The 23,415-nt window shown below is 43.4% G+C and overlaps 1 protein-coding gene across 1 annotated transcript in view; it reads right to left on the bottom strand.

Moving 5' to 3' along the window:
- Positions 1 to 16,715, bottom strand: part of LOC127661403 (mitogen-activated protein kinase 6-like) — a 46,694-nt gene extending 29,979 nt beyond the window's left edge. The window contains exon 1 of the mRNA XM_052152082.1: positions 16,551 to 16,715. The gene's annotated coding sequence lies outside the window, so the exon portion shown is untranslated. The remainder of the gene's footprint in view (positions 1 to 16,550) is intronic.
- Between the last annotated feature and the right edge of the window lie 6,700 nt (positions 16,716 to 23,415).

Genomic DNA, 23,415 nt, shown 5'->3' with positions numbered 1-23,415 from the left:
CCTTTATCCCTGTCGGAGGCTTGATAAGCCTAAAATGGGACCGGGTCTGTAGGATCACGACCCAGCTCCGCCCTCCGCCCTTCCACATTCTTCCCTCGTTCTCTCAGGCTGGTGAGCCCACATCATGACGTACACCCCCCCACCCTTTCCCTGGGAGAGGGCGTGCCCTAAGCCCCGTCTGCCGGCATGTCATTGCCGTCTACCTGGACGAGGGAGGGGACAAGGGGAGGGAAACAGAAATAATTAATCTGGGGAGTACTTCCTGTAACAGTGTAGTACCCCCCCAAAAAACCTGTAAAATTTAAAAGAGAGGGAAAAGGCCAACACAGAGCGGCAGTGAGAGAGAGAGAGGAGAGAGAGATGAAAGTAAAAAACTCTTACTCGCCAGTTCTCCGATACGCCGCAGCTTGTTCCTCGGCCACTCCTCCACCCTCTATCGGACGACAGCCACAACTCTCCGGGCGGATCAGAGGCAGACCTCCAGCCCCTGGCGGGCAGAACGCCCCGCCGCGTTCTCGGGGAACAGAAGGGGTCTCACCCACCCCTCCGGTTCTCCTGCTCCAGGCGGTCGGCAGCGAGCCCCTCCCCGCTCGTGGTCGGCGGTCTCAAACCCCGCCGCGTTTCAGCGGCCGGTAGGCGACTTCTGCGCCCCTGGCAGCGGCCATGAACGCTCCAGGCGGTCGGTTAGGAGCCCCTACTCCCCTAGCGGTCAGCGGCCGTCGTCCTCTTCCAGGCGGCTGGGCTCCTCGTCCCCCGGCAGATGGCCGCGGCTACTCCGTTGGGGTGGCGGTAGTGGCGAGAACTCTACCTATGGCGTATCCCTCCTCCTTCACGGGTTTCGGCACCAGTGTAACGGGATCAGTGGAAAGGAGGAGGCGAGAACCGGCTTGATAAGATCTCTCTCTCCCGCACGATTCTCTGCAGTCGACCTTTATCCCTCTCGGAGGCTTGATATGCCTAATACGGGACCGGGTGTATAGGATCACGACCCGGCCCCGCCCTCTGCCCTGCCACAGTTATATATCAACCCGATTCATGTAATCATAGGCCTGTATTATTTCGTTCATTTACAGTAACAACAAGAGTTATATATCTACCCGATTCATGTAATAATACACCTGCAATATTTAGCTTATTTACAGTAACAACAAGAGTTATACATCAACCCGAATCATGTAATAAAAGGCCTGTATTATTTCACTCATTTACAGTAAACAACAAGAGATATATATCTACCCGATTCACGTAACCATAGGCCAGTTTTATTTCACTCATTTACATTAACAACAATAGTTATATATCTACCCAATTCATGTAATCATAGGCCTGTATTATTTCGGTCATTTACAGAAGCAACAAGAGTTATATATATCAACCCGATTCATGTAATCATAGACCTGTAATATTTCACTCATTTACAGTAACAACAAGAGTTATATATCAACCCGATTCATGTAATCATAGGCCTGTCTTATTTAGCTTATTTACAGTAAACAACAAAAGTCTTATATCGACCCAATTCATGTAATCATAGGCCTGTATTATTTCACTCATTTACAGTAAAACAAGAGTTATATATCAACCCGATTCATGTAATCATAGGCCTGTATTATTCCAATCATTTACATTAACATCAAGAGTTATATACCCGATTCATGTAATCTTAGGCCTGTATTATTTCACCCATTTACAGAAACAAGTTATATATCAACCCTGTATTATTAGGCCTGTATTATTTAGCTTTATAACAGTAACAACAAGAGTTATATATCTACCCGATTCATGTAATCATAGGCCTGTTTAATTTAACTTATTTACAGTAACAACAAGAGTTATATATCGACCCGATTCATGTAATCATAGGCCTGTATTATTTCATTATTTACAGTTACAACAGGAGTTATATATCTACTTGATTCATGTAGTTATAGGCCTGTATTATTTGCTTATTTACAGTAACAACAATAGTTATATATCTACCCAATTCATGTAATCATAGGCCTGTATTATTTCACTCATTTACAGTAACAACAAGAGTTATATATCAACCCGATTCATGAGATCATAGGCCTGTATTATTTCACATATTTACAGTAACAACAAGAGTTATATATCTTCCCGATTCATATAATCATAGGCCTGTATTATTTCATTATTTACAGTTACAACAGGAGTTATATATCTACTTGATTCATGTAGTTATAGGCCTGTATTATTTGCTTATTTACAGTAACAACAATAGTTATATATCTACCCAATTCATGTAATCATAGGCCTGTATTATTTCATTATTTACAGTTACAACAGGAGTTATATATCTACTTGATTCATGTAGTTATAGGCCTGTATTATTTGCTTATTTACAGTAACAACAATAGTTATATATCTACCCAATTCATGTAATCATAGGCCTGTATTATTTCACTCATTTACAGTAAAAACAAGAGTTATATATCAACCCGATTCATGAGATCATAGGCCTGTATTATTTCACATATTTACAGTAACAACAAGAGTTATATATCTACCCAATTCATGTAATCATAGGCCTGTATTATTTCACTCATTTACAGTAAAAACAAGAGTTATATATCAACCTGATTCATGAGATCATAGGCCTGTATTATTTCACATATTTACAGTAACAACAAGAGTTATATATCTACCCGATTCATGTAATCATAGTCCTGTATTATTTCACTCATTTACAGTAACAACAAGAGTTATATATCAACCCGATTCATGAGATCATAGGCCTGTATTATTTCACTCATTTACAGTAACAACAAGAGTTATATATCTACCCGATTCATATAATCTTGGATGTAATTATTAAACAATCTCTGTTGTTCTCTGAAGGCAGAGAGAAAACAAAAATAAAATATTTTTCTTTTTAGATTTATTATTAAATACTTCTCGACTACAATTATTTATTAATTTTTTTGCAGACTTGCAGTTAAAATGAGGTAGTTTTATGATTTGTTTCCGCTGGTAAATGTCCTTTTCTCATATGATTATGTAATTAGGTTCTTGATGTAACATGCTGTTATGTGAAGGACCCAATTTAATGATTAAGTTGATCTTTTGTTCAAATCACACTCATGAAACATTATTAGTGTCCCTAAAGTTTTTTTTGTGTCCCTAAAACCTTTTTGTTTTTTTACAATGTTGTCACAGTTGTTTAAAGTTACTTTTGAGCTGTTTCCATCACATTGTGATTGTCCAAGAGAGAGATGGATTACATCGACGCTGATTTGCTCTTCCTTGCATTCCCGGATACTATCCTCAAATTTTGTCACCTGAATTTTTCAACCCGTATTCAACAACCTGAAATCCATCACTTGAATAGTGAAAACTTGAATTTCACAACCTGAATATTTTTTTTAGGTGAATTCACACAAAATCTTTTCAAATATTTTAAATTAACAGCAAAAATTTTCGATAACATCAAATTGCACCCGGTCTTTTTTTAAGATTGTGAATTCGGAGGTCCTTTCAAATTCAAGTTCTGGTGACACCATACTATTCCGCAGAGACAGGCCACTTCTATTGAAATGAATGGGAGAAATTGGAACACCCAACAAAGAAGCTCTAGCGCCCAATGGTCAACGGATGTAGAAAGGAAGTTCCACCTTATGGGTAAAAGAGCCAATCACTTTTTGATACAGACATTGCCTGTCAATCATCTAGAGAGCATGCATACATTAGCTACACAGGCCAGGAAAATTGCATGAAGACTTTGAATTGAGCAGTTCAGCCATGACGTGTGGTAAACATTACATTGCAATACGTGGACGTTTTGTTCTAGAGCATAAATTATACACTTTCATACCTCAAACGTGAATTTTGAAGCTGCCGTGTGTTTTTAATTAATATATTTTTTAAGTATGCAATTCAATATGGCTTCAAAATTCATATTTGAGGTATGACGGTGTGTTATTTATGTTGTAGAATAAAAGGTCCACATATTGCAAAGTAATGTTTACCACAGACCTTATTTAACTCATAAGTCTCATTATTAAAATCCCAAGGAAACCCACGGCAAATTATCTTCCGGGTTTTTGGACTACAAGCTGAACAGCTCTATTACCACATAATCTATGGAGAGAACCAGAGCACTTGGAATAATTCAATTATAATGTTACATGGTAAGTAAATAAATAAATAGTAAAATAAATACATTTTAAGTTTGCAACCGTCCAGGAAACACAAATATTTCCTATCACAGAACTAATAGCCTATTTTTATTTTTTTTTTTTGTCTTTTTCAGATTAAATTTTTTTTAATCGAAATGTCGATTTTAATAATATACTTGATTTCCTACAGGAATGATAGGCTTTTTTATGTATCATAATCACTCTTTTATTAGTACTATAGTCAGGTCAGTTTGGAGATCTTTGGTCAGTATTTGTACAGGGGTTATTTTTGCATCACTTTCAGAACCAAGGGGAATTACAAAATTCAAGTTTCCAAAACGCAGACAAACAGGGAATGCAGTTTCAATGTTTTAAATTGTAACTGTTGTGGAATACAGTTACTTATATTTTGTATTTTAAATACATATTCCCATTACATGTATTCTTTACTCCCCAACACTGCAACTTTATGCGGGGCCTTAGAGCATTAGGCTATCTTATGGGCTACTCCTATAATTGCTTAGCTGTTTTAGGACAATTTAATTCCTATAACTGACATGCTCAACAGAGATAACGCAAGGGTCTGTCATAAGGTTGGTTTAGTCTTTTAATATCCTGTATTTCTAAATGAATTCAGTCCTTTGTTAGCTATTGGATCTGCCAGTAACCAGATTGCGAAAAACCTCAATGTTCCTATCATTGTGGATTTATTGCCATACCATTAAAAAACTTTTGTACTAATAGTTCTTGGTCTATGTTATTATAGTTCATTTGGAATAGATTATAGCCTACTTTATTGTATTTGAGGGTTGATAATGTTAAAACTGTATCTGTTTACTTTATTATTATTATTGATATTTAATTTGGGTGATTTTCACATTTTCGATAACATCATCACCTGTAAAGTATTTGAAAAGAGAGTAACAGGGGGGAAAATTAGCCTTTAGAGACAAAATAAATCTGTTATGCAGACTGCATGTTGTGATCCAGCTCTACTTACTTCAGTTGGGTTGATTAATCGATCTATATTCCCCGTCTCATTTGCAGAATAATCGTAATAATTATTGTAAATTATCTGGGTATCTTCATATGGCTTCGAGCAGAGGATTGCACCTGAAGACGGTAGGATGATGCTGCATCAGCACATAATAGCTGTCCAAAAGCCATCTGAAAGTCTAAAAAGCTGTCCAATATGTCCACTGACTGATTAGGTACCAAACATGGTTCAGACACACTAAACACTGCTAAGCAGAGCTACATGAGCTGGAAGAGAATGATCAAGACTGCATGTCCTGCGCTAGAGCTGAATGAATGGACTGTGGCGCAGCATCAGCATCATGTGAATCCCCATGTGCTCGTGTCTATGCCGCACTACGACTGCACACTCACACCACAGCACTGCCATGTGCACCCGACCCATCATATATTTCACAATGAATTATATCCTCTTCAATACCAGCATGAAAATATTTGTGCTGAATTTTCTGCATCATGTTGAGTGCATTAGTACAGGGCTATTCAAAATATATTTTTAATGTTATCCATATTTTATCACTAGGTTTTTATTATATTACTAACTCATTATTTAATGATTCAATTAACTTTATTATTACAAAACATTTGCTTTTAAAAAAAAAAGCTCAGTATGTCCCATATAAGATGCGCAACAACAACAAAAATAATCATTATTATTATTTTTTGTATAATAATAATACAAGTAATCAAGCAAAATGTCCAGGCCCTTTTCACACAATGAAAATGGATGGTGTCTCCAGCTATCAAAGTGCAACAAAGGTTGCCCATGAGCAATATTCCAAGTCTTCTAACGCCATACAATTGAATTGAATTTAACACATTTCCTTCCTTCCTTTTTGGACCTAGAGAGAGCACTTGCCACAACCCTCTTTGATTATATGCAAAATGCAGCCTGGAAATGCTGACAACAATTTTCCTTTTTTGAGTGAACTAACCCACATGGCCACATGTATGGTCTCAGATGTATTAACAAAAACACCTTGCATCATTTAGGTTTGGCTCACTATGTAGCAGAAATTAACCTTTTTAATTGAATAATAGTACTAATACAATTTGCAATGTATTCTTTCGTGGAAATAAAGCTCCATCTCAACAGTATGAAAGATGTTGTGTAACTCCTGATTAACATTTTATGATGGAAGAGTTTCACACAGCCCTGCTACACACTAAACGTCTTATAGGTCAGCCACACTAGAAGCCCAGATGAACCCACATAACACAAGTGTGACCTCTGCAAACATTGTGATTGGAGAGGGTCTTTTAATGCCGATAAAAATAAACACAAATAGGTGTGATAATGTGGACTTTGTATCTACCGGCAGCAAGCAGAAGGAGATCAGTACATGTTGGGTAACAGAGGCGTGCCATTCCCTCAGACACTTCAAACATGCAGGTTTATGACCCTCTAACTGTCATCAGACTGTCTTAAACAAACAGGTGCTCATAACACACATTTACAACCAATAATTTATATAAAGTGACGACATTTCCCCAAAATCCCACATGTGGTTTTCCTGGTTCAACTTTAGAGATATGATAGAAGCTACCAGGCAAATAAATAATTAGTATTTAATAATAATAATACTTTCTAGCATTGCCTTAAAACTAACATTGACAGAGGGACCCGAGCAATATCTGGAGACCAGAACATCATATATATTTGATGTTGGGTTCTTTTGTCTTGGGGCAGTAAGGAACCACCTAACAATGTCTTAGAACTTACTCAGAACACCTTTATATACCATACAGAAGACCTTAGCAACTGCTTAGCACCACCGTAGCAACTAGCTGTAAGACCAGAAAACCTTAGCAACTACCTAGCAACACCCTTGCAACTATTCAAAACTCTCAAGAAACACACTAGAAACCACTTTGACTTTAGCAACACCCTAGCAACCATCTAGAACACTCTATATACCATTCAGAAGACCTTTCCAGCTGCCTAGCAACACCCAAGCGACTACCCAAAACTCCCAGAAAAAACTAACTAGAAACCAGTCATACTGTAGCAACCGCTAAGCAACACCCTAGTAGCTAGTTTTACTACTACTGTAGCTAAAACACTCTAGAAACATTCATGAAGCCATTCAAAACACCTCAGCAACACAGTGTTTCCCCTATGTGTCAGCTTCTGAAATTTCATATAGTTCATAAATATTCTTGATGCAATGTAACACTTGCTAGCCCCAATCAGCAGTGCCTTCTTTACACTCCATGCAATGGTGTTGTTTCTGATGTAAACTGTTCTGTCTTATAAAATGAATATTTTAAGCAAACAAATAACTCTTGTTTACCTCCATACACTGACACATATTTCACATTCACTGACGTCTCTCCATTTTGTAGCCAATGAGCTCTAGTTTGAAGCGAGAGACTGCTTTGGTGGCTTTTCATTACTGTAAAGACTGACTACAGCGTGAGCCAATAGCATTCGAGCATGGGCTGTGAAGGAGCATATCATTGGTTTTACCCACTGAATGAATGCAAACCTTCACTGAACAAGGATTAGGATCTGTTGACTGACTGAAGGAGAGGAAGAGGTACAGTATGACATTAATTTACTTTGTAATCTCATTCTAAAAGGAGAAAAAAAGGCTGGATGAGATTACAATGACATCAGGACGTTATTGTATCACTTATAATTTTTTTAAGCTACTATTTTTGTCCTTTTTGTATAGACATTCACAGCAGTTTAAAAATGATAGCTATGCTTTGTTGTCGTTTGTGGGGAAAACGCTTATGATGCTTAACACTCTGCTGAATTCTCGGAGTAGAGTTGTAGACACGCAAATATACTCAGTTGTTCCGGTTGTGATGTGAACGACTCTGAGCTTTATCAGTGACTACGTTTACATGGACACCAGAAAGCGGCTTATTGCCAGAAAGCATTGTTCCGTTTTACATGAACTGTATAAGCTTCATACTCTTTACTCCTGTATACATGCAGCTTGGTCAGTAAGCAGCTTTCTCCACAGCAACGTAATTGCCCTGCGACTGTAGTGTAAATAAAAACCATGGCATAAAAAGCGCCGCTCTCAAAGGCTGCCGGAACCAGTGGTAGAAGCGATTGCCTCGCCGGAGCCCCTCACTCGAGCATCGCCTTCACCCTCCCCGCCCACCCGGGACGCGCAGTTGCCGCCGAGCGGCTGCTCTGCTGCCATCTCGGACGAAGAAGCGGAGGATAAGGGCTGTTCCATCATGGCTTCGGACAGCGAGGAGTGGTCAGGCTCACACGCCTCCTCCTCGGCCCAGGAATCCAGCAGGACCCGCGCCGGAGTCGAAGGGGAACTAACGCCTCCTCACACAGGCCGTCGACCGCCTCGGGCTCGAGTGGTCACCGCCCCCTGAGCAGGCTCCCAACAGACTCCACGCCGCACCTTTGCCCGCCCTCCGCGAGATGGCGGTCTAAGCTGGTGTTCCCGTCTAAGGCCTGCAGAACTACTTCCGCCTGTGTTGGCCGCGCCTATACCGCCGCCGGCCAAGCCGCATCTGCTCTGCATTCCATGGCCGTCTTACAGACAGAGGCTGTTTCAGATCTGACTAGCCGACTTGGGAGAAGCTGAACGCACTACGTGCCGCTCTCTCTGTCAGGTCTCTTCGGTTCCGCGGTGAGTGGCATTGTTGACCGTTTCTCGAAGCCCAAGCCATGAATCTCTTTCTGCCTCGTCGCGCTAGCTCCTCTGCAGGCCGCCCACGTGACCAGCCTCCTGCATGAGCCTCTTCACAGCGCCCAGCTCAACAAGCCAGACTTCTCAGCGTCGACAGGTCGGCCGCCCTCGATTGCGCTCAGACAGCCGCCGCAGACCGCCGCCCCCCTGCGGGCCTCGGCCTAAGATTGTACTGAAACCTGAGCAACCGAAGTCCTCCTAGCGTTGTTGAGAAAACGACGGCTCAGTCCCGCCACGGCCGGACCACCGTCAAAGCTTCGCCCCCTGTCAGTCCCCTTCTCTCAGGCTACTGCAGTGGTGGATTCAGCAGCCAACAAGCCGGTGATACTACCCGTTTGCCTGCACTCAAACGCCGTATTCACGGCGACCCAAAGAAATCTTGTAAAGAGTAAACATGCCTTATGTGTAGAAAATGTGCCCAGAATCCAGTGCTCACCCCTACACACAAGCATTACACATCCCGTGTCCCTATCAGAGCACACTCACATAAGCGGTTACGACCCGCTCGAGTGTTAGAGTTAATAACGCCCACGAGCCCGTGGCGTGCCCTCCTCTGCCCGCTCTGTCACACGGCCAGCTGTATGTAAGTCCCGTACGCCCCTGTCAGTCCCCTTCTCTCAGGCTACTGCAGTGGTGGATTCAGCAGCCAACAAGCCGGTGATATTACCCGCTTGCCTGCACTCAAACGCCGTTTCCACGGCGACCCAAAATAAAGCCTTATGTGTAGAAAATGTGCCCACAATTCAGTGTTCACCCCTACACACAAGCATTACACGTCCCGTGTCCCTATCAGAGCACACTCACATAAAGCGGTTACGACCCGCTCGAGTGTTAGGGTTAATAAACGCACCCACCGAATCCGTGCGCGCGCCCATTCTCTGGCCGCTCTGTCACACGACCAGCCTTATGTGTAGAAAATGTGCCCACAATCTAGTGTTCACCTCTACACACAAGCATTACACGTTCCGTGTCCCCATCAGAGCACACTCAAAAGCGGTTACGAACCACTCGAGTGTTAGAGTCAATAAATGCGCTCACGAATACGTGCGCGCGCCCATTCTCTGCCCGCTCTGTCACACGGCCAGCAAACACTTCTCTGTATGTAAGTCCCATGCCCGTGGCTATGCTTTCGCATCACTTAACAGACATGACTCTTTCCCCATTCACCTCAATCGGGAAGTCACTCACAGTGACTTCTGTGAGTGACTCACAGGCTTGCTGTCTGCGAGCAGTCCAGCATAAGCACAGTAAGCGCGCTCACACATTCTGTTCAGCGCGCTGTGTGCGGCAATCAGAGCGATTTGGCCATTCACCCTCTAACATTACGCTTCAAAGTGTGGGAAGATATTCCAGGGATATCCGAATGGGTGTTAAGCACAATAAAACAGGGCTATTTGCTATAGTTCGATCGCCGTCCTCCTTGCTTCAGAGCGCGGCTCGAAACTACTTTGAACACGGAAGCAGCCTGCATGCTTCGTTCAGAAATAGCAAACCTTCTGTGCAAAAGGGCCATAGAGAGAGTGCTGCCTCCCCTGAGCTTGTCGGGGTTTTACAGCCGTTATTTTCTTGTCCCCAAGAAAGACGGCGGCCTCAGACCAATATTAGATCTCAGGGTTTTGAACAAAGCGCTTGCAAAAAGACCGTTCAAAATGCTTACAACCAGCAAACTCCTCGCGCATGTGCGCCAGGGGGACTGGTTTATTTCTCTCGATCTGAAAAATGCATACTTTCAGATTCAGATAAATCCCCTTCACAGGCCATTCTTGAGATTCGCCTTCGACGGCCAGGTTTATCAATACACCGTCCTTCCGTTCGGCCTGTCCTTAGCACCCCATACTTTCACGAAGTGCATGGACGCGGTGCTCACACCCCTGTGGAGTCAGGGTTTGCGAATTCTGAACTATTTGGACGATTGGCTGATTTTGGCACAATCACATACGGAGCTTCTGTCTCACAGGACAGTTCTCCTCAGTCATCTGAACAGTTTGGGCCTTGCAGTCAATTGGACCAAGAGCTCACTACAGCCCAGTCAGGCAATTTCCTTCCTTGGAATAGAACTAGACTCAGTGGCAATGACGGCTCGCTTATCTACACAGCGTGCGCGCCGTGTGCAGTGACTAGCCGTGTCATTTCAGATGAACAGCCTCACACCTCTGAAGAAATTTCAGAGAGTGCTAGGCTACATGGCCTCAGCCGCAGCAGTACTTCAGCTGGGTTTACTGCACATGCGCCCGCTTCAGCATTGGCTAAACACCCGCGCGTCTCGCTGGGCTTGGGCCACAGGCCGCCAGCCCATCAAGGTGACTCAGACCTGTATTTCAGCTCTGAAGCCCTGGACAGTGGCCGAATGGTATCAGCGGGGAGTGACAATGGGAGCTGTATCTCGCCGAAAAGTCATCTCGACAGACGCGTCCAACACGGGTTGGGGCGCGGTCTGCGAGGGCTCTCCGGTTTTCGGCCTATGGTCAGTTCAGGAAAAGCTCCTTCACATAAATTGTCTGGAAATGATAGCGGTCGAGTACGCGCTCGTGCGCTTTCTCCCGGTCATTCAGGGTCACCACGTCCTGGTCCGTTCGGACAACAGATCTGTGGTATCCTACCTAAACCGTCAGGGCGGTGTCAGATCCAGGAACCTCTTCCATCTGACGAAATGCATACTGAGTTGGTCCCAGTGCCACCTGCGCTCGCTGAGGGCGACGCAAGTGCCAGGCCACCTGAACGACGGCCCGGACAGACTGTCCAGAGACAATATTCCCCCAGGGGAATGGTCCCTGCACGCTCAAACAGTCCAGACGTTATGGCACCTATTCGGCAGAGCGGAGATAGACCTCTTTGCGTCCAAAGAGAACTCTCACTGCCCAATATTTTTCTCGAAAAGCGAAGACGCGCTGGCCCAGGACTGGCCCAGATGCCCGCTTTACGCCTTCCCTCCCGTCTTGCCACAGGTAATGCAGAGGATCAGGGAAATGCGTCACTCGGTGCTCCTCATAGCCCCACGTTGGGAGAATCAGACATGGTTCCCGGAGCTTACGCAGCTGTCACTGACAGCGCCGTGGCCCATCCCAGTGAGAGCAGATTTCCTCTCTCAAGCTCGCGGCACAATCTGGCATCCCCACCCAGAGCGCTGGACGCTGCATGCGTGGGTGATCAACGACTACCCGTCGCTCTGCCAGAAGGAGTAATAAACACCATCATACACGCTAGAGCCCCTTCCACGAGAAGACTCTATGCGTCAAAATGGTCTGTGTTCTCAAAATGGTGCACCGACCGAGACCTGGACCCGCGGACATGTGGGGTGTCGTCGCTGCTCGTATTTCTACAAGAGCTGCTGGATAAGGGCAGATCCCCATCCACGCTCAAAGTGTATGTGGCGCCATTGCGGCTCGCTGAACCCTGCACGCCAGTCATGGGGTAAAAGCGAGCTGGTCATCCGCTTCCTCAGGGGAGCTAGAAGGATGAACCCCCGCGCCCCCATCGGTTCCTATCTGGGATCTTTCTATAGTTCTCGAAACTATGAAAGCCCCCCTTTCGAACCACTTCAATCCGTGGATTTGAAATACCTTTCACTCAAAACCGTTTTTCTGACTGCCCTGTCATCAGTCAAACGTGTGGGAGACCTTCACGCGCTGTCTGTCAGCGCTGCGTGTCTTGAGTTTGGACCAAGTGACTCCAAGGTCATTTTAAAGCCTAGACACGGCTATGTTCCCAAGGTGATCGGTACTCCTTTCAGAGCACAGGTCATTTCCCTATCGGCGCTGCCAGCTACCGATAGCTGAACGCGACGCCAATCTCCTTTGCCCGGTCAGAGCACTGAGATTGTATACTGCGCGCTCCGCCGCTTTCAGACGCTCTGAGCAGCTTTTCGTTTCGTTCGAGGGCGCACCAAAGGTCTCACCGCCTCGAAACAGACACTATCTAGATGGATAGTGGACGCTATTGCTGCTGCATACGCGTCAAAAGACCTGCCATGCCCGTTGGGCATTAGGGCTCACTCCACTAGAGGCATGGCATCCTCGTGGGCATGGTCCAGCGGGATTTCCATTCACGACATATGTGTGGCAGCGGGATGGACTTCCCCTCCACCTTTGTCAGATTTTACAATATGGAAGTGCCCGCTCTGCAGGCAAAACTACTAGCGGTTTAATACGCTACAGCTCCCCTGGTGAGCTGCACTGATGGGACACATTCCACACAGACCAGCACCGCCGCTCTGTCGTTCCCTTCCCACTATGTGCTTATGTATTACACAATCAATGACCCGCATTCTTGCCGGCCAAATATTATTTCCCCACTCATAAGGGCTCCCCGGGTCCCCCTTAATTCCCTGGGGCTCATACAGTGGATGCTTGGCGCGCACGGCGTTGACAATGGGTTCCCGTGAGCGTAAGCTAGCTTACGCAATACGAGAGAACCTCTCGTAAGAGAACGTATCGGTTACCTAACGTAACCTCGGTTCTCTCTAGATGAGGGAGCGAGTATTGCGTAGCCGGCCGTGCTTCGCGCCACGAGCGACTTTTCGCTTCAGTCAATGAAAACCAGGGTTCCAGCCTACGAACTACGCTTATATGCACTCTAGTCACGCCCATTTTGGCGGGCTTTGTTGCAGTGAGCGCGCGGACGCCTCTCATTGGATGCGAGTTCGCCCAAGCTCGTCTATAGGCTGCAGCAGTTGCCGCAGAGCAACCTATGAGCTCGCTAGCTAGCCCGCTCAAGGTCTGCAGCTGCCGCACTGCGTTGACAATGGATACAAAAATTAAGGATAATTTTTTGGCTTCGATATCTCAGAAAAGATGAATCTTTCCCGTAGCGTAAGCTAGCTTACGCAATACTCGTTCCCTCATCTAGAGAGAACCGAGGTTACGTTAGGTAACCGATACGTTTTCCTCTTACATAAAACTCCGGGATTCCCTCAATGTATGAGCGTATATACACAGATGTGAGAAATGCTTTCCGCTGTGTTGACTTGTTTTGGGGCTCCATCCTATGTCTATTTATCCGGTCTGTTCCATGCACATGTGCGGTCTATGGAAGCGCAGCGTAGTTCTAGCGGGAAGACTAGCAGCTGCACATCATCACATCATTAGCTGGGTAACTCCTAGTCAATCGCATGTAAGCCATTGCTTTATAAGTCTGCTCACAATCTATCACATTGCTGTTTCAGTGTGCTAACCGGCAACCTCCACCACCCCACCACCACCAGTTGAGCCAGACGGGGCCTATGCCAAAGAGAGACATTACTTTTCTGTTTCACATTCATCAAATAAATGGCATCTTAAACCTCACTCAAGCCTGTGTGTCTTCCCGATAGAAGTTTCATTCACATGCATACTCCTCAAAAACGTGTTAGAAAGCTGTTTAAAGGGCACATTAAGCCGCATTCTCCCGGTGAAACCTAGGTGTGTTAAACCACTTTCTCTTTATCCCTTAAATGGCATATGCTTTCTGCAAAAACCCTGGAATAAACTTTTTTTCTTATCCATCCATCCATCCATCATCCATCTTCAACCGCTTATCCGAAGTCGGGTCGCGGGGCAGCTGCTCCAGCAGGGGGCCCCAAACTTCCCTATCCCGAGCCACATTAACCAGCTCTGACTGGGGTACCCCAAGGCGTTCCCAGGCCAGTGTGGAGATGTAATCTCTCCAACTAATCCTGGGTCTTCCCCGAGGCCTCCTCTCAGCTGGACGTGCCTGAAACACCTCCCTAGGGAGGCGGCCAGGGGGTATCCTTACCAGATGCCCAAACCACCTCAACTGACTCCTTTCGATGCAAAGGAGCAGCGGCTCTACTCTGAGCTCCTCACGGATGACTGAGCTCCTCACCCTATCTTTAAGGGAGAAGCCCACCAGGTGTTTTGTGTGGATTCTATTGTGTTTCTAGGGAGTTTAGGGGAGTGCTGTTGTGCAAACTTCCACGAGCCCACAGAATATAGAGAAACCATATACTTTTTTTCTTGTCAATGTTTTGAAATGTGGTCAATGGTTTAAAGACTCACTTGTTGCCACCTACTGGTTAAGGTGTGCGTTACAAAAACTGCCACTGAACGAATCATTGAACAAATCTGAATAACACACAGAGAAACATCATCTAGAGTTAGTAAGAGGTTTTACATACATTGTGAAATGATTGATTCAAGTTCTATTTTTTTGTTAATAAATGGAGAACAAAAAGGTATGTTTAGGACAGATGAAACATGCTGCCAATAAATAGAGAGTTAAGTTAATATATGGCTTCTCTATATTCTGCGGGCTCATGGAAGTTTGCACACCAGCACTCCCCTAAAATCCCTAGAAACGCAATAGAATCCACACAAAACCCTAGCAATAACCTAGAAACCACTTTATGGGCTATTGGCTAACAGATAGTGGTAAAGTTATCAGGCCAACTCCAACATCGGTCTGCAAGGGCAAGCACCGCTTACATTTTCTTATGAAATTGTCAAAATCTATTTGTGACAGGGCGGAGGGCGGGGCCGGGTCGTGATTTTACACACCCTTATCTGGCTAATCGAGCCTCGAGAGGGATAAAGGCCGACTGCGGACGGTGGTGCGACAGAGAGAGAGAATGTTTACGAGCAGCTGTCCATCATATGTGTGTGTTTGTGTCTTTTGGTTTCCGTTTTACATTAAAACATTATTTATATTGTCAAGCAGGTACTCGCCTCTTCCGTTCCATTAATCCCTTTACACTATTTTAATCTAAAAAACATTTTTATGGCCATTCAAAATATAATAGTTTTTAAATCAACTTCCACAATCACAATCTAAACATAAAATCAGAAGAAATGTGTAACATTTTAAACGTTTACACATCATTTAACAAGCTTTTTTATGCAAAGCAACTTCCAGTAAAGACAGTAATTGAAAGGGCCGTCTCCCCAGGACGATCAGGAGTCACTGATCAAGGGCACAGTGTTGATTGATATCAATCTTGCAACCTATGTGTAAGCAGCCCAGAACATTAACCAAAAGACTACCACCATCGACACCATCAATTACAGAACTGTTGTTATGTACCACGCTCTGTTTACTGTCTGTGAATGCATGCTGTCAAACAACCTGTTATTAGTCTTATTAGGAAGACAGGGCTTTTTATTGCAAATCATTGCTTTTTATGTGCTATAATTACATTAGGAAATATGCAGGGCAAAAGTGTTCACTTAATGATGTTCAGATGAAGCTGCAAAAAGTGCATCCGTGCTGTTCTAGGAGAGTTTTAAAGGGATAGTTCACCCCAAAATGGAAATTCTGTTATCCTTTACTCACCCTCATGTTGTTGCAAGCCTGTATGACTTTTTTTCTTCTGCGTAACACAAGGAGTTATTTGACAGTGAATGGTGACCGTGACTGTTACTGGTCCCTATCCACTTTCATTATATGCAAATAGCAGTTTGGACAGTCTACAAATATCTCAAATGGGTTTGGAACCATATGAGGGTGAGTAAATTGATAACAGAATTTTAATTCATTTCAGCTCCTAAATCCTGAAACTGTCTATGTGCACCCTGTTCCATACACTCTACACAACCTGTCATCATAAATCGTCCAGACATTCTATACGTCTACTTTACGTCCTCAAAGAGAGAAGGACACCATGAGAAAGGTCCATCAAAGTGAGTTTGATCTTGTAAGAGTCACCTCATCAGTGTCCTTCAACAAAGTGTCAAAAGCAGCAAGGTTCAGCAAGTTAGTGAGGTGGGAATAGATAACTTACCATGGCTGAATTCATCCAACAACTGCTGGAAACACATTTTTATATCAGTAATCCATGCACAAGTGCCAAACAGGAGAGCAAAAGTATACAGAAGATAGTATGGAGAGGTTAAAATTAGGCTGACACAGACAGCCAGAGGGTGTCCAGAGTGTTAGTGGTGTGGAAAAACACTCATCTGTTTCTGGACTCCGGCTCCATAGTGGGCTGTTATAGGCTGGAAGAGAAGGGGGAGGAGGTTCTTCTGTGTATGGTTATGTTAGTCAGTGCCAACTCAAGTCCTATTAGAGAACACTCTCTCTCTCTCTCTCTCTTTCTCTCTCTTTCTCTTTCTCTCTCTCCCATTTAATTAATCCTTTTTCACACTTACTATTTATGTATCTTTCTGTCATTTACTCTACCTGTGTGTTAAGTGCACATAAGCTTTGAGAGCTCTTGTTATATGGGCGAATGTCATGAAAACATGTCCTGGTCACATTTCAGTAAGAAAATGAAGCCTATTTTAAGGACCATTAAGATATTTTGTCATTGCTGTGCTATTATTTTCATGAAAACTAAGCACATTTCTTATTAACATACACAAAAAAAAATGGTAATTATATACGAACAAAATGTTATACCAACAAAACAAATTGTAAGGGTTAGATCTGGAAGAAATAGCTCCTTAGGGTAACAATTGGAGGTTGCAACTTTTTACAGTGTAAAGTGTTTGTTTATCTTAATTTTGAGCTTTTAGAACTTCCCTTTATTCTCAATAATGTATTAGTCTCAACTAATACATTATTCTTGGCCTGGATGAAGGAACACCACCTGCAACTTAACCCAGTCAAGACCGAACTCCTGGTCTTTCCAGCCAACCCTGCTGTTGAACACAACATCACCGTGCAGCTGGGTTCAACTACAGTAACGCCTTCCGAAACGGTCAGAAATCTAGGGGTTAACCATCGATAACAAACTAAACTTCACAGACCACATCTCAAAGACTGCAAGATCATGTAGATTTACACTCAACAATATCAGGAAAAAAAGACCTTTCCTCTCTGAACATGCCACACAACTTCTTGTTCAGTCACTTGTCATAACTAGACTGGACTACTGTAACGCTCTCATTGCAGGCCTCCCTGCATGTGCAATTAGACCTCTGCAAATTATCCAGAATGCATCAGCACGTCTGGTCTTTAATGAACCATAGAGAGCACATGTTATACCACTCTTTGTCTCTCTCCTCTGGCTGCTGGTTGATGCTCGTATCAAATTCAAGATGCTGACATATAGAACAGTCACTGGGTCTGCTCCAGCATACCTAAAATTATTTCTGTAGAGCTACGTGCCCACTAGAAGCCTGCGATCGACTAAGAAACATCGCTTTGTTGTACCAACACAAAGAGGCACCAAAGCTCTTTCCCGGACTTTCGGCTTCATCGTACCACGTTGGTGGAATGACCTTCCTAACTCCATCCGTGAAGATGACTCACTGAGCACTAAACCAGTCACTAACAAAAAATAAATAATTATTGTTGTACTTTAATCTGTTTTGAATTCTACCATTCTGATGCTAGTGAAACTTTGTAATATGGCACTTTTCGTACATATGTCTCCTTAAGATGATTCGCTTATATTTTCCTCTTTTGTAAGTCGCTTTGGATAAAAGTGTCTGCCAAATGAATAAATGTAAATGTATTAGGGGTCGTTCACACCGGACATATTTTTGTGCCTGTCTGTACTGTTTTAAAAAATAAATGATGTATACATGTGTTAGACATACACATTTGGCTGTGGCTATCTGCTTTGTTACAGCAATCGTGAAGCCGCGTTCATGATTCACGTCAGAGCATCACCTTTAAGCGCCACTTTGAACTCACCATTAAAAGCGCTTGCAGACAAAAATGTCTCATTCTGCACTTTGGTGATAGTTAAGACTTGACGTGCTTCTGTGGTAACTAAATTGCACCTCATTAAGGCTGAAAAATACTTTCATTTAATTCCATCTAGGCTTGTTTTGTACAACAAATAGCATTAAGAGATATTTTCATCATTGTTTAATCAGTGCTGGTTTATGCTAAATTAACAGTAAATGCATTAATCGCTGTGGTATTACACCCTAAGTGTACACTGGAAACACCACAGTACTTTTTCTGGGTCCAGCACTGAAGAACAAGAATGGTGCTGTAATTTTGTTGGGTGCAGGGGCTGTGTGTCCAAGCAGAGAGAATGCTGAACGTCTTGCACGTTTGCTTTTTTACAGAAAGAAATACTTGGGTGTGATAAAGTTACAGGTTAAATTAGGTGTTTGTTGGGGGTGGGGTCCTGTGTGTCATTGCGTGTAATGAGAAATGTTTCTCTCTCTCTCTCTCTCTCTCTCTCTCTCCCTCTTGCTGCTCTTTACTATTCCTCCCTCACTGAATTCTTTTAATTCCATTTATGCTGTGAGTGTTTCATGCATGTGTTTTGTGTGTCCATGAGGTCAACATTTCCACTAGCGAATGCCTCCATCAGAGGTGTGATGTTATCAAAATAAAAGCCTCTAAATAGTTGGCACCAGGCCTGTGAAATGTGTGCATGTTAGTCTCATTACCAGCTGACATTCTGCATTCTGTATCTTGGGGCACTCAAAACACTGTCACTGTAAACCATATGGTCTGTTTACAAGCAGAGATGCAGATTAAAACAGGTAACACTTGCACCAACAAATAGCATTCAAAGCATTTCGTATACATTTTTAAATACTTCCTCCTTTCCCAGTTTTAGTCATTTGTAGGTTGATTCCCCCAAAAGTGTAAACTCTGTGACCTTGTGGCACTATTAAAAAGTTTCTCTATTTGAGCATACCAACCACCACAATATAGCAACAATGGTGCAACCAATTGGAACTGCTAGTTTACAAACTGTAGAACTGTACAACCAATTTCAGATGGGGTTAGTGTTCAGGGCAGCATAAATGAATTGATTTTTGTGTAAAATTTCTCCTTTTGTGTTCCATGGAAGGCAGAAATTTGCATGAGGTTCGAACAACATCAGGGTTGTCCTGCTGAAAAGACCATCACTGCTGGTTACCAGATTGTGTTGTGTGTTGGGTGCTGGTGCCCCACCATGGGATGCTTGTGTGCTGGTGTCCCCACCAGGCTTTTAAACTAGCTTAGCCAGCTTCATCATAAAGAACATGCTGGTCAACCAGCTTCACCAGCAAGGTTTTGCTGGTAAAAAGCATGGTTTGCTGATCCACTAGCTAGATCAGCACCAAACCAGCACTAACCAGCATAAACCAGCCTAGACCAGCATGGGAATTGCAATTGCTTGTCTTTGTGGCAAGGTAGTAAATGATGACAGAATTGCCATCTCGGGTAATCGGTTATTTAAAAAATCCTTAAAAACAGACTACACTCTCTTTTCCCCACCAAAACAGAAATAGATTCTCAAAATGGTTGTGTTATGCATTGACATCAGAAATAGGTCGCCCATTCAGGACCATGTTGACATGGGTGAATCATTCATTTGCTGAGGCTGCATCACTCTGGATAGTACCGGCCTGCACCAGCTTCTCATTACATTTGCAACCTTATGCGACTCAAAACCTCATCCAAGATAATTGGTGATCAGAAAAACACAGAGCTTTCAGCAGTCTTTAACTGTGAGGACGTGCAATATGTGTACACCTCTATGTTCCTCCCTCTCTTTCTCTGGAAAAATGCCATAATCAGATCCTTTATCCAGACACTGATTTGAGTCAATGTTTCAGTCCTGTTAAGTTTTATCTTTAAAAGCATATCTGCTGCTGATAATTAATGACTCATTACAGGTTAAGAAGAACTTTTACTGCTTGATAGGTTCCCAAAAAGAAGAATGAACTTCCCTGAAGTTAAGGAGGTCAAAAAATGGGTGAAGAAACATAACTGTCATCTGTAATGTGTTTTTCCTATCATCTGGAGAAAAGGTCAAGACACAACAACAGGGACACAAATCAAACACAAAAAACACATTCTCTTCATTCGATAGGTTTAAATCTGCACTATCACTGATGGATTCTTCTGGTTAGGGCAGGTCTGAGGTCATTAATAGAATGCTGTGCTGTGAGAATGTGAGGATAAATGAAAGTCTCAAGGCCTATTCAGACCAAACTTGAAAATTATTTGTCGAAAAGACTGGTTTAAACCAGCCTGTGGATTTGCTGGCTTTGTTTTAGCTGGTCTCTGAGGTTGACCAAGGTGGTTTTCAGGACAAAATGATCTCCCAGCTTGTCCAAGCTGGTGTTCGGCCAGTTTAGCTGATCTGCTGACCAAAACCTTTTCTTTGAATGTGGCAATTTTTTCCTTCATCTTACAATAAAATCCTGCTGACTAATGATATTTTAACTTTTGATCATATCATTTACGCATTTATGCATTGACATATATAAGCACATTGCGCACATTGGTAGTGCTCGGAAGCTCCCATTAAAGTGCAAAGGATGAACATTACATTCACTTACTTGTTTCTCTGCTGATGTGAATTGGCCTTTAGTCTTAAATGGCATGCCCACCTACAATTCATTAACAGACTGTCTGATGCATACTGCCACAAAAATGACAAGTTCTTTCTCAAAACGGCAATCTCCAATCTGATTGGTTGGCCTTATACATTTTCGGGGAATCAAGGTGCACAGATTTCCATCCAAGGTACTGGCTACTACAATTACAGATTCAGAGGAATATCAGTTTGAATTTGACAAAGTTTGCAAGATTAGTGCCATCAAATCTTCGAGAAATTAGAAGAAGAATCGAAGACAGTCATTGATTTGTTTGAGGCAGTCAGTAGCAAATAAACCTATACCTTTATTTCAAGAATATCTAAGACAGAAAAATCCACAAAGTGGACGTCAGTGGTAGGTTGTCTCTTTCAGGTAAGAAAGGTCTGGGGTCAGTGGTAGGTTTTCTCTTTCGGTTAGGACAAGTCTGGGGTCAGTGGTAGGTTTTCTCTTTCGGTTAGGACAAGTCTGGGGTCAGTGGTAGGTTTTCTCTTTCGGTTAGAACAAGTCTGGGGTCAGTGGTAGGTTTTCTCTTTCGGTTAGGACAAGTCTGGGGTCAGTGGTAGGTTGTCTCCTTCAGGTAAGAAAGGTCTGGGGTCAGTGGTAGGTTGTCTCCTTCAGGTAAGAAAGGTCTGGTGTCAGTGGTAGGTTGTCTCTTTCAGGTAAGAAAGGTCTGGGGTCAGTGGTAGGTTTTCTCTTTCGGTTAGGACAAGTCTGGGGTCAGTGGTAGGTTTTCTCTTTCGGTTAGGATGAGTCTGGGGTCAGTGGTAGGTTGTCTCTTTCAGGTAAGAACGGTCTGGGGTCAGTGGTAGGTTGTCTCTTTCAGGTAAGAAAGGTCTGGTGTCAGTGGTAGGTTTTCTCTTTCGGTTAGGACAAGTCTGGGGTCAGTTGTAGATTGTCTCTTTTAGTTAGGACAGGTCTGGGGTCAGTTGAATGTTGTCTTTTTTAGTAAAGACAAGTCTGGGATGAGAGGTAGATTGTCTCTATCGGTTAGGACAGGTCTGGGGTCAGAGGCAGGCTGTCTCTTTCAGTTAGGACAGGTTTGGGGTCAGTGAATTGTGTGAATGAGTTGTTGGCAGCATTCTGGGTTATGTGATGTAACACTGTTCCCCTGCCTATCTCGCCTCAGGACAGACATCACAGTCACATCATGTTCTTGTGTGTGCTTGAGTGCAGTTTAGGATACAGCAGAATCTGGGTTTTCTGTGATGTAAAGAGATTTGCTCTCACTAACTATTCCATTTGAAAACAGGATTTAAGCATATGGGCCAATAGAGGTAGTCAGTCAGGCTCCTTTAGCCTTTGAAAAATCCCCTCCGAGAGCTTGGAGAATGAAAGCTTGGCTGTCCTGCCCAGAGAGGCTTTATCTCCCTCTGATCCATTTGGACGCCTGATTTGGTTGCTTGTTTTGAGTGTTCAACCTTCCAGACAGCAGAGCCATAGGATGCTGACACACCATACATTAGCACTTAGCTTGTGCAGCTCTGTTACATGCACTGATTAGCCAAAATGGTTTTATTTGTGTAATGATCTTAATATATCCCCAGTTTTTTCAATATGTCAAATCAGAGAACTCCAGCATAAAGACAATAAATATCTTTACTTGATGAAGTCATGATTCTGGGGCCAGTACACCATTGCACCAGCGTTACATACTGGGGACCAGCATGTATAAGACAACATAAGTTTATCTTTTCAGCAGGGTTTCAGGTAAATCTGTAGAGTTAAGGCCCAGAAAAGCTCACACCGAAGTTCTTCTTTATTCTTGTTCAGAGAACAAAGAAGGTAGAAGCCTAGGTATACTGTTTGCAAACATTCAGACACCGCCCACACCACTGGGGTTGGCATTTAGATGAGCATTTAAATATGATACGGCGGTTGCTAGGGAGAGTAGAGTCACGTTGGGTTAACCTCCTTGTGGTCATTATAATGTGGGTTGCTCTTGGTGGGGTGCGTGGTGAGTTGTGCGTGGATGCTGCGAAAAATAGCGTGAAGCCTCCACACGTGCTATGTCTCCGCGGTAACCTGCTCAACAAGCCATGTGATAAGATGCGTGGATTGACGGTCTCAGATGCTGAGGCAACTTTGAGGCAAGAGTCACTACACCACCACGAGGACCTAGAGCACATTGGGAACTGGGCAATCCAAATTAGGGTGAAAATATTTTTTTTATAAAAACAGAAAGACATTTAATACTACTGCAAAGTTGGGTGTATAAAATTGTGGCAGACTGGTGTCAATGGGCAGAATACAGAAAAAAACATAATCAGAGGCATATCTCAAATTGAGCAGAAGTGTGAATGGCTTTGACAGCAGACAGAAAATGAATTCAGCAGCATTCCAAACAATAGGGTGAATGGGAACTTA

This window comes from Xyrauchen texanus, chromosome 21, assembly GCF_025860055.1.
Source record: "Xyrauchen texanus isolate HMW12.3.18 chromosome 21, RBS_HiC_50CHRs, whole genome shotgun sequence".
In the NCBI taxonomy this organism is placed as follows: Eukaryota; Metazoa; Chordata; class Actinopteri; order Cypriniformes; family Catostomidae; genus Xyrauchen; species Xyrauchen texanus.
The sequence above is the reverse complement of the archived record's forward strand: the minus strand, read 5'-3'. Positions and strand labels throughout refer to the sequence as shown.